The following is a 17,517-nucleotide window of genomic DNA, read 5'->3' on the forward strand; positions in this document are numbered from 1 at the left end:
GAGAAACAATTTTTACATGAAAGAACTATCAGATCGTACTTCTGTTTTCTTTACTCAAATATACATGACTAGAATGGGCGGTAGAGAATGGGCAGATGTGAATGAGGATAAAGAAGTAGGGCTAGAAGGAAATAGGGTAATAGAGGACTGTGGCAATCAGGTAGAGGAATTTAAATGTGAAGATGTTAAGAATCAGGAAATGGAACAGCTGCCCTCTTTCTTTTGTTCTTGAGCAGCTCCTTCAAGAGAAAGAAGTAATGCCTGTATTGAAATAGCTCATTTATAATGCACTTGTTTCTTTTTCTTAGATAATGACATGGCTTTAAGCTTGAGCAACACCTAATGTGACCCAGTTGGCTCATGTAAGCCTGTTTCTGCTGTTGATTCGTGCATTGGTAATCCTTGACTTCTTTACCTTTTTCCCATGTGGGGCTTCTGTGCTGGATTCATTGCAACTGTGCCATTTGGTACTCAGCCTCGGCTCCCTTGGCAATAGTCATGAATTTCCTCATTGAACAGGGTGATATCCTTGGAGAATCAAACAGGCCCAAAAAGAACAGTAAGGTTACTAGTATTTTTTTTTTCCATTGGTGCCCAATGGAATTATATCATTGCTTTGAATTTCTCTCCATGAGACTTCTTGTCTGGGGAATATCTATTCCACAATTGATTAAATCCATACCTGCAGGGAATAGAAATACTTTACCAACCATCATTGCTCTGAATACGTTTACCTGTCCCAAGAGTCCGTGAAAGAAATGTGGGAACATTTTAATGCTACCTCTTCCATTGCCTCTGTTAACCCATGTCTTCTTTGGAGAAGAGCTTGCTGTCATGAATGCCCTACAGCTTACCTCTTCAGCCAGGCTGGCTACTTGATGCTTGCCAAACATTTAGTCTTCAGCCCACCCACAACCTAATTCTAATTTCCAAAGCTTCTCCAGTTAAGTTTCTTTTTTTCCTGTGTGTACCTGATCTTGTGATATAGGTCTCAGTGTACTCACCTTTTTATGGGACTTCCAGGAATTTGCTCTCCCACTCAAACCTGAAAGCAGGCTTGTTAAGAAAACCGATTCTTTACAAGCGGCCAGCTAATTTGGAGAGTCAATGTTGGAACCTTCTTAATCTTTTTGTTCCCTTGCACCTTAGCTGTTTCTAGGAGCTCCCTGTGGAACTTGGATGGAAAATGTGGTTGGAATTTCTAAAGGATTCTATTACAGACTGTTGAGTGTGGTACTCCCCAGTGATGAGCTGAGCTGAGTACACAGGTACACCCCACCCACAGGCACACAGGTGTTTTGAGTAGGCTTTAATCATTTCCATGTTTTTGCTGTTTGCTTTATTATCCTTGGTCCTATATTAACAGCTGGCCTTCCCATTCACAGTTTATCTGCAGGCAGAGAGGGGGCTCAGTCAGACGCGTTTATTCCTGGTAAGAGCTCAAGGCCGCTTTCAATTTATTCGGCTTCTTGTGTATCTTCTTGACGCTTGAATTTCTGACCTTTGTGATTTGGTGCTTATGATTTCTTTTGGGATCTGTGGCTTTTGACCATTTGGAACTTTTTCCTGCTTATAAACTGTTTTCTATCTGAACCTCTTGCTGGGTATACTTTCTGACTTCCACACTCCTTAAAATTTCAAATGAATGATGTTCTTATAAGTTTTGACCCATGTGAACCCCTATCAGCTGGGCTGGGCCACTTAACCTAGGGAGAAGGGAGTTTTGGAATTTTATTTAGAACCAAAAGTCGTTTCTTCGCTTAACAATAACACAGAAGGGGCTCCTTTCTGACAGCAACAAGCCAGATATGGGGCTCGAGCTTACAAACCATGAGATCATGACCTGAGTTGAAGTTGGACGTTCAGTCGACTGAGCCACCCAGGTGCCCCTGGAGGTCATCTTTTGATGGATGGATGGTGGGCAACAGGGAGGACACATTCAAGTGATAGCCTTGGTGCTAAGGTAACTGAAGCACCTGGGTCCATCTGGAGTCGTTTAAATCACTAATTGGCAGATAATGTATATCACATGATAGGGAACCCAGGAGAAGATTTGAAAATATGAGAAGACCCTCATTTAGAAACCTCAATATTCCTCTGATTTTCCTGATAGGTTCTTTAAATTACAGCATAATGAGAAAAGTTAGAGAAGTTAAATTGGGAGTGGATTACAGAAGACCTTTTTCCCCTCCATATCAAAGTTTTTGCTTGAGATAATAGTAAATTTACATGCAAGTATAAGGCAGTAGTATAGAGACATCCCTTGTAAGCTTTTCCTAGTATTCCCTGATGGAAACATTTTGCAAAATTACAGTATAGTATCACGACCAAGGTACTGACATTCATACAATCCATGGTATCCCGTGCAGCCATTTGTGTGTCTGTATCTTTGTGTGTGTTACATTCTGTACAATTGATTCATCTATGCAGGTTCATGTATCCACCACAGTTAAGATCCCAAACAGCTCCAATGCTGTTAAGTACCCTTAGTGTCGCCTTCTAAAGCCATACTGACTTCTACCTGTCCCTATTCTTTATTTCTTCTTGCCCCAGACCTTTTGCAACTACCAATCTGTCCTCCATTTCTAAAAATTGGTCACTTGAAAACTGTCACACAAATGGATCACACAGTATGTAACCTTTTGGATAAACTTTTTTGTGTCTAATTCCCTGGATATTCAGTCAAGTTTTTGTGTGTATCAAGAGTGAATTCTTTTTCTTGCTGAGTAGTATTCCACAGTTTATGTAACTCTTCATCCCTTGAAGGACATCTGGGCTGATTTCAGTTTTTGGCTATTACAAATAAAATGGCTATGAAAATTCATGTGCAATCTTTTTGTATGAAAATAAGTTTTTATTTCTCTGATAGATGCTTACAAGTGCCTTTGTTGGTTTGTATAGTAGTTGTGTCTTAAGCTTTAAGCAAACTGCCAGACATTTTTCTTTTTTTTTTCAGAATCACTGTATCATTTACTTCTCTGACATTTGGTACTGTCACTATTTTTTATTGTAGCCATTCTGACAGGTGTGTAGTAATACCTCATTGTGGTTTTAGTTTGCATTTGAAAAGTGACTAACAAAGCTGAATATCTTTTCACATGATTTTTTGCCATCTGCATATCTTTGTCCGTATACTGTCTCTTCATGTCTTTTGCACATTTTTTAATTAGATTTTTTTTACCATTGAGTTATGAGGATTCTCTATATACTCAGAAGTCCTTTGTCACAAATGTGGTTTGCAGATAGCTTCTCCCCATCTGTAACATGTCACTTCATGCTCTTTATATGGGCTTTGACAGAACAAAAAAAATAAATTTTCAATTTTGATGAGGTTCAATTATTTTTCCTTTTATAGATTATAATTTTAGTGTCAAGTCTAGGAACTCTGCATAGCCCTAGATTCCAAAGACATGCCTCCCTTTTCTTTTGGTTTTATAGTTTCAGATGGTAACAAGTGTATGATCCATTAGGAGTTAATTTTTATATAAGGTGTAAGGTTTAAGTTGAGATTTTATCCCCCTTGGGGATATCTAGTTGCTCCAGCACTATTGGCTAAAAAAAGATGATTCAATATAAAACTGGCCTGAATTAGCATCAGCAAAATGTTGTTCTTCAATTTGGGCTTGCAATTCTGTTACTCTGATCATAGGTGCTCCTGTTGATTGTGAAGGTTTTAAAGGTCCTGTTGATTGTGAAGATCCTGTAAAGGAAACTTGTGATTGACTCCCAGGAAGATCTTCCTGGTAAAGGTTCCAAGTGACTGGAAGGTCAGGTCTGGGGTGGCCTGGTAGCCATTGACTGTAAAACATTACTCTTTCATCACAAGATGGAGTGTAATAAGATGAGTCCCTGGTTCTAATTCCAGAAGGCCAGAAAGACCTTAGAGGTGACTGCATGATCAATAGCGTTGACAAATAGACTTCCCACCTCAGGCCCTGTGGGAGGCCAGTCCTCCTCCCAAGTATTCTCCATGCAGCCTTGATGTCTGAGAAGCCACAGGACAATTGGGTTTTCTAGGATTTCAGTCAATGGACATACCCTCATAAGAATTATCCTGGCTCCTTTTACTTCCAGTTCAAAGGTCTTTCCTCTCAGTTGTCAAAATAAAGGGTGGCAGAAAGGTATTTTTGCAACTCTAATGCCAAAAAGATTTTAGGAGCAGTCAAACTGACTGCTGACCAGAGTCAAGAATTACCTTTTCTTGGAAGGGTCTCAAGTTAATTACCCTTTGGATCATTGCCATCCAGATCAGGTACCAGGGGAGCAGTGAGCTGCATGGGAAGCACTACTAAATTACAGCTCCCAGGGCCCAGAATCATTGACTGGGGGACCTGAGGTAAAGCCTCTGATGTCTTTGCACTTCAGTTTCCCTTTCCTCACAATGGCAGTAAGACCTGTCTTAGCTTCTTCATTGTGCCACTGTGGGGTTCAAATTAGATACTACAAGGGACAGTTCTCTGAAAACCTGATAGTTGTCCAGATTAAGAAGGCCTGTGATGTACACACACACACACACACACACACACACACACACACACACAGCAGGCTTCCCTGCCTATTTGGTCCCTACCCCCACACTGCCGCAGTGTGTAATTAAAAATTTCCTCTGCCTGCCCCGTCCCGCTGCCACACACACAAAAAGTCCCCTGAAATTAGGCTTATCAATAAAGACCTGAACAGTGTCTGGTAGCAAAGTGCTCAATAAATTATAGCTGTCATAATTACCCTGTGACATTTCATTCTACCTTGCCACTCACTAGATGACAGCTTGGTTGGGGGCAATGGTGGGGGTGGCCGACTGTCTACTAGATAGCCGTGTTCCCCTTCTGGAGCGCACAGTCCTGACTGAGAAGGGCTGCCCATACCCATCCTAGACTACATTTCTAAAACCCTTGAAGTTAGATGTGGCCATATGGCTGGGTTTAGCCAAAGGAATGTGAAACATAGTCATGGGTGGTACTTAAGACAGTGGCCCTGATGGCTCTCCTCATGCTCTTGCCTCCCAGCTGGATAGCTGAAATGGTGGTGTTGACCAAAGAGACTAGAAGGAATATAAAGAAAAGAGCAGAGTGTCTGTCAGCCTCCCTGACATCCCACAGTGTCTACACAGAGTAGCACTGCTCTGTCAAGCTTTCTATTTTCTTTGATTAGTTGTATAGTTTGATTTCATTATTTTTTTTTTTAACAGAAGTTGCCCTATCCTAAGTCGTGACTCACTTTGTCACTTCATTTTTTATGTGAACATGTGAATGTGTTAGCAGACTTCAGACATGTGACATGTTGTACTTTTATTTTTCCCTTGTGACATGTGAAAATCAAATTACACAGAAAAATAGGGTATGAAGATCTCGGGTTCAAATAAATCTTTGAGAAATAACTTCTGAAAGTACAGTTCTTTCAAGACTGCATTTTTCAAGAGTTGCCTTGATTAGGTAAAATGAGTGTCACCTACAAATATTAGCCAGACCAATTTTTGAGATAAGTTTGACAGAAAGCATTTTCTCTCTGAAAGGAGCCTTATCTCCTCAGATTTTCTTAATGTTGCCTACATCTGGTGCAGTCACAGAGACTATGAACTCCTCCAATCTTTACTTTTCATTCCCCCTGGGTTTTGTGCAGCCACTGGCCCTTGAGATATCCTAAGTATTTGAACAAACAAAACCCCAGGACTGGGAAATCATAACACATCACGTGGGCAGTTGAGTGACTGTCGCCTCAGCCTCTGGAACCAAAGGGATCCAGGTTTTAGCTTCAGTTTAACCATCTGATCAGTCATGGATCCAGTAAAAACTGACCCAGGACTTTGTTCCCTCAACCAAAAGCAGTCTAATAATAGTAGCCACTTGTGTGGAGTCCATGGGGTAATGCATGCAGATGGCACAGATGCTCAAAATGCACCCAATAAAGTCAGCTATTCTGTTCACAAGTACTTTTGGTAAATAACTGCACTAAAAGCAATTTGAAACTATTTTGCTGCAAGTATAGTTAGACTACCAGCCTAAAACAAATACAATTTCTACTAGGGAGAGTCCTACTTGGTTAGTGATCACTGGGATATATAACTGTGCACATGAGACAGAGAGATAGACAGAGAGAGACAGAGGAAGAGAGACTAAGGGAGGAGGAGGGAGAGTGAGAGGGAGAGTGAGATACAGAGCAATGGAGACAGGGAGAGCTACAGAGATAGTGATAGAGACAAAGAGAGGTGAGGGACAAAGAGTGTAAGAGACAGGGAGATAGACACAGAGGGGGACAAAAAGGAGGGGCATGGAGAGAGAAGAGAATGCAAATACAAATCAAAGTCAATAGAACAACCTCTCTGAAGTACTGAAAGGAAAGCTAAAACAACTTCCAATGCAAATTCTGTACCCAACTGAGTATTTACCATTAGAAAAGAATTCCATTTATAACTCTCTTAATTTTTGTGCAGATGCAAGTTTTGGCTTGGTATGGTATTACTGCTGCTTGAAGAATTGGACATTTCTTACAGTGTAGGTCTTCTGTTGCTGAATTTTCTCTGTGTTTTGTTAGTCTGCAAAAGTCTGTACTTGGCTTGATTATTGCTCACTGTGGCCACAGCAAGCACTCTACCTTTTGCAGTAGGAAGAGGTCTCATCACTACCTCAGGGGTGAAAATTGCTTCAAGACATGCGGCTACATACTTTACTTGTAACTCTTCTTATCCCCTAGAATGTCAGTCCCTTGAGAGCAGATTTCCCAGCGTTTAGTTCAGGACCTCACCCCAGCCGCCCTTTCCTGGGCAGCTACCATCTTGGTCACCTCCTTCTTGGTGGCAGCCTCATTGTGGCCCTCTGCTGGCCCCTCTGCTGCCCCCGCCAGCACCTCAGGGGCCTTTGCTGTCTGTCACTGCCACCCACCCCTACTACAGTCATTTTGGTGGAGGGTTGAAGTGACAAGGCTCTACTGTCCTATCTGCCCGGAACACAGCAAAGCCACCAGCTGTGAGGAGTCAACTGGTGGTGTGGAGGTAGAGAAGGAAGAAGTGATAGGGCAATAACAGGACAGAGGTGGCCCAGGGGAGGACCACATCAGGTATGGGCAGGGGCTGAGGACACCTGTGACTGTGGAGGCAGAAATGGGCATTCAGAGGAGGAAGTATTGCTGAGGGAGATGATGGTGATGGGGTTAGAACCTCAGAGAGAGGGATGAGTGGGGACAAAGGTGCATGTGTATTTAAATTTAGTGGAATTTATGGTTAGCTGATTGGGAAGACTTTAAAAACAGGAGTTATTTAGGGGTACCTGGGTGGCTCATTTGGTTAAGTGTCCTACTCTTTATTGCAGCTCAGGTCATGATCTCACAGTTCATGGACTCGAGCCCCGCATCGGACTGTGCACTGACTGCAGAGCTTGGGATTCTCTCCCTCTCTCTCTCTGCCCCTCCCTCTCTGTCTCTGCCTGGCCCTGTTTCTCTCTGTCTCTCCCTCTCTTTGTCTCAAAAAAAATAAACATTAAAAAAATAAAAATAAAAATAGGTATTTAATAAGCAAAGTAATGAAATAATTATTATATTTTAATTATTTTCACTAAATAAAATAGCGTGTACAGTGCCCTAGTGTTACATCTAGCATGTTGGAGCTACACAGTGAATGCTGTTATTATTAAACCACATGAACTTGAAAATTAAAAGTCTTTTGTCAAAATAGGATTTACCTGACATTCTAATTTGAATAAAGAAGTCTACATATTCATGACTTCGTTGGCTCTTCTAGGGTTTATCTATTCTTTGCGAATTCCATGACATGATTCCTTGGATTTTAAGTTGTAATTTGCATGCTAGCGAGACAGACAAATGCATGTATAGAAAAGGCTTGAATAGTTTTCCAGATATTCTAATTATTCATCTTGGTGATTTTGTTTCAGGAAAAATTCCTCGAAGAATTGAGTATCATCACCACTTGTCAAAATTAAGTAAATTCAGAATGTTTGGTCGGCTATTTGCTCGTATAAATGAAACTACTGTTACAGAAATAACAGAAAGAATAAGTTGCCTCCCTGCTTCACATTTTCCTCCTCTCACAGTCAGCTTTTCTGCCTTACCAGATTTGTATTTCTCTAGAGAACACAGATGTGAGCATATCTCCTCCCCAACCCACAGCCTCCAGGGCTTCCCATTGTCAAATGGCTTGGTCTGACATGCCTGGCCCTTTCTAGCCTCAATACTTACAGTGCCCCTCAGAGACTCTTATGTCCTAGAGAAACTGAGATACATTTTATGCCATATCCTATGCTTTTTCAGTGGCAGTCTTTAAATTCTACCCATGTTTGAAGACACAGTTGAAATGGCAATTCTTTTTGAAGCTTTATCTATCTAATTCCCATGCCTAAATCCAGGCTGATAATTATTGTCTGTAAACTATCACAACACTTTATTTTACCTGTGTTGGGGGCACCTGAGTGACTCAGTCAGTTAATTGTCCGACTCTTGATCACAGCCCAGGTCTTGATCCCACAGTACATGGGGTTTAAGCCCTGCATGGGGCTCTGTGCTGACTGTGCAGGGCCTACTTGGGATTCTGTCTCTCCCTCTCTCTCTCTGCCCTTTCTGCACTCAGGCTTGCTCGCTCTCTCTCAAAATAAATAAATAAACTTATTGTTTTTTAATTTTACCTGTGTTGTACCAGATTGTGCCCACCTATTTGTTCTCCTTCCTTCCTTCCTTTCACATTTTGTGCACATACTAGGTCACCTGCTGTGTTACATGCTGAGCATGCAGCAAGGAATAAATCAAGAGACATCCATGCTCTTCGGGATATAATGCACTGGGGGAAAGAGCCACTAAATAATCAAAAAGTACCTTTGGGGTCCGTTGGTGGCTCAGTAGCAGACTTTGGCTCAGGTCGTGATTTCACAGTCCCTGAATTCGAGCCCGGAGTCGGACTCTGTGCTTACAGCTCAGAGCCTGGAGCCTGCTTCGGATTCTGTGTCTCCCTCTCTGTCTGCCCCTCCCCTGTGGGTGCTGTCTCTCTGTCTCTCTGTCTCTCTGTCTGTCTCTCTCTCTCTCTCAAAAATATTAACATTTTTTAACAACTATGTTTATAATTAAAAAATGAATGCTACCAAGGGAACAGCACCATAAACTGGCACAGCAGAGGACGGCATTTAGATTTTGAAATACAAAAGGAATTTTGGTCAGGCAGGTGGTGCAGAACTGGTACTGGCAAAGGACGCCCAGAGTCCTACTTTCAGAGGTTCTAGCCGGCAGCCTACAGCCACACAGTTGGGCTCTCCTGGAGAGTCCATAAAAACCTTTCTCTTGCGTGTGCATCCATTTGCCTAAGTGCAGAATGCCTTGATGAGCCTCTCCTAGCTAACTATTGATTGATCCAAGTTTCACCCAAAATGTCTGTGGTTTTCCACCCCCGCCCCCACTTCTTTCCTTCTTACAAATCCTGATTTTGCTTTTGGTAAATGGAATCAATTAATTACTAATTTATTATTGGTTCCTTCCCCATATAAATAAATAACATGCAAATAAAATAAACATCTGCTTGTTAGTTCATTTTTGGGAGAAGTTAGCATTTACTGAGCTTTCATGAGTGCCAGGCATGGTATGTGAGTTTTAAATACATTATCTCCTTTGATTTTCACCTTGAAACTCTAAACTCAATGATGACTTTTTTGTCCCCACAATGGAAACTAAAGCACAGAAATGGAAAGTAAGAGGACCAATACTTGAATCTAGTTCAAGTTGACTCCAAAGCTTGTGTTTGTAATCACGCATTACCAGACCTTGACCAATTGGACAAGTTCTTTAAAGGGAGGGAAAATACTTCAACACTAGTGATTCCTCTTGTGAAATGGAAAATCAGGTAGAAAAACATACTTGATACCATTATATTTCAGAAATAAAGGGACTTTAGCTAATGTTCTAAAAGTTTGTCTCTCAATTTTAAGAATCAATTAAAATTCTAATACCAGTTTTCCATAATAACTAAAATGAATCTAGTTTATAAACGATAATTCTATGTGATTTTTCAAAGAACTATTAGATAATATTGTAAATATGTTTTTCCTCTGTTGTCTCTCAGCACATTTTTACCAAATGGACTTTAATCTATTTTTCTGTCTTTCCAAGTGTCTGCCTGCCTTATTTCCCTTTTTCTCTTTGCTTCTTTATTTTGGGCTGTCTCTATTTTCCTTGTTCTTTTTTTACTTTTTCCCTCTTTCCTTCATGCCTTCATTTCTATCCATCTGTCATCTGTCCATGCATCCTCTTTGCTCATTCAATACATAAATCAAGAAGCTGCAAAATAGTTGACATTCCCAGAAATTCTCAACATCATTGCCTCCAACAAAAATGGTTTCCATGCATTAACATTGCCAGCTATGGCTGAATTAATTAGTTGTCATATGAGTTAACTTCTCTGAATAGTTGAAGCATCTCCTGTTGAGGGTGATTCCTAACTTTATTAGGAAAGAATTTTTTTTTCTAAAAACAATTGAGAAGTACTGCTTGTTCTCTACCTGAGGGAATTTCTGAAACCTTCAGAAAGCACTCCACCATGAATGAAAAATGAGACCATCTGATAAATAGGTAGACCTTGAAACCTTGAACATTGAGATGCTTATTGGATCCTAAACTATGCTTCAGTAGAATAACCTGATTAACTTCCAAGGTTTGACACTTCCTGTTCCAGTCAAGCCAGGATATTTCTAAGGAATAGTCACTGAGCTGTCATGTTGGTGCTGTCCTTCAAAAACTCGAAATGTTACAGAAAGTACTTTGAAAAATTTGGTAATGTGCACTTGTGGGTGTATATTCAGGCATACACATACAGGATTAAATTTAGACATGAAGGCATTATGAGCAGCTTGATGAGGTGACCTCTCCTTAAAGCAATGTTTTTAAAATAATTATACGCATATATTTAGTAATATAGAGAAGTGTCTAATTTTCTGTTAATACTGTATTCCTCTCTTTGCATTCAGAATAATAAACTTGTTAAATGTATTAGGTAAAATAATACTTGTAATTTCATTCCATGTTTTTTAGTGATGCATAATTTAGTATTTCTTGGGGTGCCTGGCTGACTCAGGCAGTGGAGTATGCGACTCTTGATCTCCGGTCATAAGTTCAAGCCCTACATTATACATGGAGCCTACTTAAAAAAATCATCTGAATGACCATAACTTAATGTTTCTTTTTTTTAATAACAGATCTTATTTTATTTATCTTCACAACAGATTTTATTTTTAGCCTTTGATCTACACTTTATTTTTTTAATTTTCATTCCTGTTAACATACAGTGCAACGTTAGTTTCAGATGTACAGTGTAGAGATTTAACACATCTATACAACACCTGGTGCTCATCCCCCTCCCCATCAGTTCTCCATAGTTCTCCATAGTTAAGAGCCTAACCCATTTAACCCATCCCCCCATCAGATCTCTATAGTTAAGAGTCTGTTTCTTGGTATGCCTCTCTTTTTTTCCTCCCTTTCTCATTTGTTTTGTTGCTTAAATTCCACATATGAGTGAAATGATACGGTATTTGTCTGACCATATTTCTCTTAGCATAATACTCTCTAGCACCATCTAGTCATTGCAAATGGCAAAATTTCATTCGTTTTTATGTCTGAACATTATTCCATTATATATACACCACATCTTCTTTATCCATTCATCAGTCGATGGACTTTTGGGCTCTTTCCATAATTTGACTATTGTTGATAATACTGCTATAAACATCGAGGTGTATGTACCCCTTTACATTTGTATTTTTGCATCCTTTGGATAAATATCTAGTAGTGTAGTTGTTGGGTCATAGGGTAGTTCTATTTTTAACTTTCTGAGGAACCTCCATACTGTTTTCCAGAGTGACTGCACCAGTTTGCATTCCCACCAGGATTGGAAGAGGACTCCTTTTTCTCCACATCCTCACCAACACTTGTTTCTTGTGTTGTTGATTTTAATAACTCTGATAGGTATGAGGTGGTATCTTTTGTAGTTTTCATTTGCATTCCCCTAATTATCAGTGATGTTGAGCATCTTTTCATGTGTCTATTGGCTGTCTGTAGATCTTTGGAGAAATGTCTGTTCATGTGTTCTGCCCATTTTTAATTAGATTATTTGTTTTTTGGGGTGTTGTATGAGTTATTTATATATTTTGGATATTAACCCTTTGATTTGGTATGTCATTTGTAAATATTTTCTCCCATTCAGTAGGTTGCCTTTTAGTTTTGTTGATTGTTTGCTGTGCAGAAGCTTTTTATTTTGAGGTAGTCCTAATAGTTTATTTTTGCTTTTATTTCCCATGCCTCAGGGGACATGTTAGAAGGAAGTTATTATGGCCCATGTCAAAAAGGTTACTGCCTGTGTTCTCCTCCAGGATTTTGATAGTTTCCTGTCTCACATTTAGGTCTTTAATCCCTTTTGAATTTATTTTTGTGTTTGGTGTAAGAAGGTGGTCTAGTTTTATTTTTTTACATGAGGCTGTCCAGTTCCCAACACCATTTGTAGAAGAGACTGTCTTTTTTTCCCATTGGGTATGCTTTCCTGCTTTGCTAAGTAATTGACCAAATAGTGGTGGGTTTATTGGTGAGTTTTCTATTCTGTTCTATTGATCTAGGTGTCTATTTTTGTACCAGTACCATACTCTTTTGATCACTAAAACTTTGTAATATAACTTGAAGTCTGGAATTGTGATGACTCCAAAAAAATCTAGTGATCTAGAACCTCTGTGATGCAGCAAAAGTGGTCTTAAGAGGGAAGTATATAGGAATATAGGCCTACAGCAAGAAGCAAGAAAAATGTCAAATAAAGAATTTAACCTTATACCTAAAGGAGCTAGAAAAAGAACAACCAGTGAAGGCTAAAGCCAGCAGAAGGAAGGGAGTAATAAAGGTTAGAGCAGAAATAAATGATAGAGAAACTAAAAAAACAGTGGAAGAAATCAGTGAGACTAGGAGCTGGATCTTTGAAAAAATTAATAAAATTGATAAACCTCTAGCTAGACTTACTAAGAAAAAAATAGGACTCAAAATTATTAATTAGAAAGGAGTAATAACAACCAACACTACAGAAATGCAAACAATTAAAAGAGAATATTATGAAAAACCATATGCCAACAAATTGGAAAAACTGGAAGAAATGGGTAAATTCCTGGAAACATACAGACTACCAAAACTAAAACAGGAAGAAATAGAAAACTTGAACAGACTGATAAATTGCATCAGTAATCAGAAATTTCTTAACAAACAAAGTCCAGGACCAGATGGCTTCCCAGGAGAATTCTACCAAACATTTAAAGAAGAATTAAGACCTATTCTTCTCAAACTATTCCAAAACAGAGAAAAGGAAGGAAACTGCCAAATTCATTCTGGTAAGGCCAGCATTGCCCTTATACCAAAACTGGTAAAAACTCTACAGAAAACTACAGGCCAATATCTTTGAACATGGATGCAAAAATTCTCCATAAAATACTAGCAAACTGAATCCAACAAAACATTAAAAAAATAATTCACCATAATCAAGTGAGATTTATTTCTGGGTTGCAAGGTGGTCCAGTAGTTGCAAATTGATCAATTTCTTATACCACATTAATAAATCTTATGGATAAGAACCATAAGATTATTTCAATAGATGGACAAATGAATTTGCCAAAGTACAGCATCTGTTCATGGTAAAAACGCTCAACAGTAGGTTAGAGGGAAAATACCGCAACATAATAAAGGCCATATATGAAAAACCCATGGCTGACATCCTCCTCAATGGCGAAAAACTGAGAGTTTCTTCTACAGTCAGGAATATGAAAGGGATGTCCACTCTCACTACTGTTACCTGGCACCGTATTGCAAGTCCTAGCCACAGCAATTAAAAACAAAAAGAAATAAAAGGCATCCAAATTGGCAAGGAAGAAATAAAACTTTCACTATTTGCAGATGGCTTGATACTCTATATAGAAAACCCAAAAGACTCCACCAAAAAAAATTACTAGAACTGATAAACAAATTCAGTAAAGTTGCAGGACACAAAATCAATGTACAGTAATCTGTTGTGTTTCCATACACCATGAATTAAGCAGCAGAAAGAGAAACTTATGAATCAATTCCATTTGTAATTGTACCAAAAATAATAAGATACCAAGGCATAAACCTAAACAAAGGGGTGAAAGACCTAACTCTGAAAACTTTAAAACACTACTGAAAGAAATTGAAGATGACACAAAGAAATGTAAAGACATTCCATGTTCATAGACTGGAATAAACAATATTGTTAAAATGTCTATACTATCCAAAACAATCTACACATTTAATGTAATCCCTATCAAAATACTACCAACATGTTTTTTTTACAGAGCTACAACAAACAACCTAAAAATGCTCATGCAACCACTAACGACCCTAAATAGCCATAATAACCTTGAATAATTTAATAATTCTTACCTACATTCACTAAAGATAGAAGTAATTCACATGAATATGGCTGCAGGTTTGTTTAAAAGTACTGAATTTAAAGTGTTGTTTTTTTTTTTTTCTTGTTTCTTTTTGGCTCAATATTTCCAATTTTACTGTGGTTCTAATTTTCCATTGTTAAACTGGAAAACCTATTGGAAAGCACTGAAATTTTTAAAATTTAGCTAAATAACATTTCATTACAGCATGCACTGAATTGTACTTTTTTATATTTCAGGTTTTTCTTTGATTTCATTTTATATTCAACAGATTGCTCTCAATATTGGTGGGTTGGTTTCAAGTGCGTGGAATAGAAGATTGCTATACCTGTAGATTTACAGCAAAAAAAATGGATGATGGGTTCTTCAGATATGTGAGTTTTTGCACTAATTTGAATTAATTTGAGATTGCTTTGCCAGAAATGAGAGAAATTTTCACATTTTTCTCATTCACATTGCAAAGAAATTTTTAGGCCTATGGATTTATAGAAAGAAAGGTAAATCTGACTGGATCCTCAGAGATTGTATGATGAGGCTCTTTTGTGTTTCAGAGAAAAAGGAACTCAAACTCAGACAGGTGAAGGGAGGCTTCCCAAGGCTGCTGAAAGAAGTTGCCTTTTTTTATATGCAGGAGGACAATGGTTGTTTTGTGGTCCTTTTGGGTTTCTTTAGTTTTCATGCTTCAGTGGTAGTCAAGGGAGTTTTTGAAGCATCAAGAGCCTTTTGAATGTCTATTCCTTGTCTTATTTTCATGGAGCACCTACTTTGCGGTCTGAGAACAAGATGTAGGAAGAGATACACATTAAACAGAGTAATTCAAGAATTATTTAAATACTTTGGTAAAAACTATGAAGGGGAAGTAGAGTACTAGGCGTATGTATATTAAAAAAGAGGGATCTGACCTTGTCAGGTGGATTAGGGAATGTCTTCAAGAGGAAAGCAAATCTAAGCTGAGACCTGAAGGATAATTTGGAATTGTACAATGGAGGAAGACAATTCCATTAATAACAGTATCATGAGAAACATTGAATAGTACTGGGAATGTAGGATTTGAGACGTTGGGTTGTGATAATGACTGCCTGAGTGAAAATCTCTCTTTGAACAAGTCTGTTTCTATAAGTAAGACATTGAGGTTCTCTGTTCCTCACCAGTGTTTTTCTGTAAAATGAGGATTATAATGCTGTTAGCATGTTACACTGTTAACATATTATTATGAAAATCCCATCTGAAACAGTGCATGTAAAGTGCCTTAATGCATGCCCAGCACGTAGTAAACAACGACAAACAGCTGTTATTATTCTAGCATATTGCAGATTACAAAACACTTTTATGGGCATCATGTATCATTTGGTCAGCAATGCTTCCCTATAGTACTCCTCGGGGCATACTGGTACTGCCCTCTGCTACTGGTATTTTCTCCAAGAAAATAAATGGACACTGTGAACCCCTCTTTAGCTCTGTCAAGGGCCAGGAGTATGCCAGAGAGAAAACACAGACATAGCCTAGGTCTCAGAGTCCCAAATAATATTCAAGAATCCTTTTTTCTAGACTGGAAGTTGGTTAGTACTTAAAATGCTGATAGTAGTTCAAGAAGAAAGGAAGCACATATTTAAAGGGCTAGGTTATACTAAAGATTTTGACAACATGACATTTATGATTTAAGTGCCCCTCAGGAATCATGTCCTTGAACTGTTCAATAATGATGTAAGATGGGTGAGCAAACAATTTAAGTGTTACTCTGAAATAATCTCAGCAGGAGCACCGTATTGTCAACAGTCATCTCCCCATCTCTGTTCTGTGAAGTAGCTGTTCATTGTTGTCCATTTATTCCTTTACAGCTATAAGTCTTTGACCAAGTCACTTAGCATCTTCTAACAGTTCTTAAAAGATATTCTAAAGAAATCAAATGTAAGATGGTGTGACTATTAAACTAACTGTAAAATAAAGGGTGTCATTTCTATTGTAAAGAGAATCTCTTTCACTGAATACTTTTATCCTTCTTTTATCTGGTATTGTGACTCTTCTGAGGGTTTGGATGGTGGCATTTATTGTCACAACTCTAGAGCATTTAACCTTGGTGGATTTTTTTGACATATGCAAAATATTTTACCCATCTTATCACATATAGTCTTGACCAACTTTTAGTTAGTGAAATAGAGAATAGGAGATGTTCAACAAGTTGTCCAAGTTCATATACTTGGTTAGTGGCAGAGCCACGACTTGACCCAAATGTTTGTCTCCAAATAGAATGCTCTGGCCATGAAGCTGTGATTTTTTTACCTTGTTTTCAAAGCTTTTACATAAAGACGAAAGCAAGCATTTTATTTTTATTTATTATTTTTAATATTTTAGAGTTGTAAGATTAGTAAAACACAGAAGACTCTCTTTCAGCAGTATTACACTGAGGACACCACTCAATGTAGATTCAATTCCAAGGAAGTATTGGGGCTTTAGAGGCCAGGCAAGAGGATGTCACTGCTGAGCAGGATAGACTGGATGCAGCCAATGCTGTAACCAACTGACCCCCTGGGAGAGGATTGTTGTATATATAGACTTAGATTTGGCCACCCTGAGGATCCACATCTGAAATTCCCCAGAGGCCATAAGGCGAATGTCCTCCTGAAGCCTTTGGAAGATTTCCAGCCCTATTTGAAAAAGACAACCTCCAACCATTTCTCATTTAAGGCAGCCACTGACGAGCTGTTAATGATTCCCCTAGGGTCTCTCACTTCAGGCACTTTAAGAATTGTTTCAGTTGAACTTGAATCAGGGCATTTTTTACAGAAGATCCAGCTTGCTTTTTACCATCCTCCTTTGGGATTAAGTTAAGGAAACCAAAGCCATTATCTGCTTGTGGCTTTGCTGAATCAATGAATTTTACTCACTATAAACCCACATGAAGTAATTCTTTTTCATGAAAAGATGGCCTAGGCAGTTTTGAGCCTTGAATTTTGAAGAATACACAGAAGGCTCTCTCACACTGGTAATTAGAGCTGGCATCAAGGCAGTGCACACAAACAGTGAAAGGGCTTTTCCATGTTCGGCACATGGAGAGACAGAGGGACAGAGGGACAGATTGTGTTGAAAGTGAAGTAACAAACAT

The 17,517-nt window shown here is 38.8% G+C and overlaps 1 long non-coding RNA gene across 1 annotated transcript; it reads right to left on the bottom strand.

Moving 5' to 3' along the window:
- Nucleotides 1-262: 262 nt before the first annotated feature.
- On the bottom strand, nt 263-1,165 carry LOC147574876 (uncharacterized). The gene is made up of 2 exons (XR_015243325.1): nt 1,005-1,165; nt 263-528 (listed from the first exon to the last, which is right to left on the bottom strand). It is a non-coding gene; the product is annotated as an uncharacterized LOC147574876 (long non-coding RNA).
- Between the last annotated feature and the right edge of the window lie 16,352 nt (nt 1,166-17,517).

This window comes from Puma concolor, chromosome D4, assembly GCF_028749965.1.
Source record: "Puma concolor isolate L17-30 chromosome D4, mPumCon1.1.hap2, whole genome shotgun sequence".
In the NCBI taxonomy this organism is placed as follows: domain Eukaryota; kingdom Metazoa; phylum Chordata; class Mammalia; order Carnivora; family Felidae; genus Puma; species Puma concolor.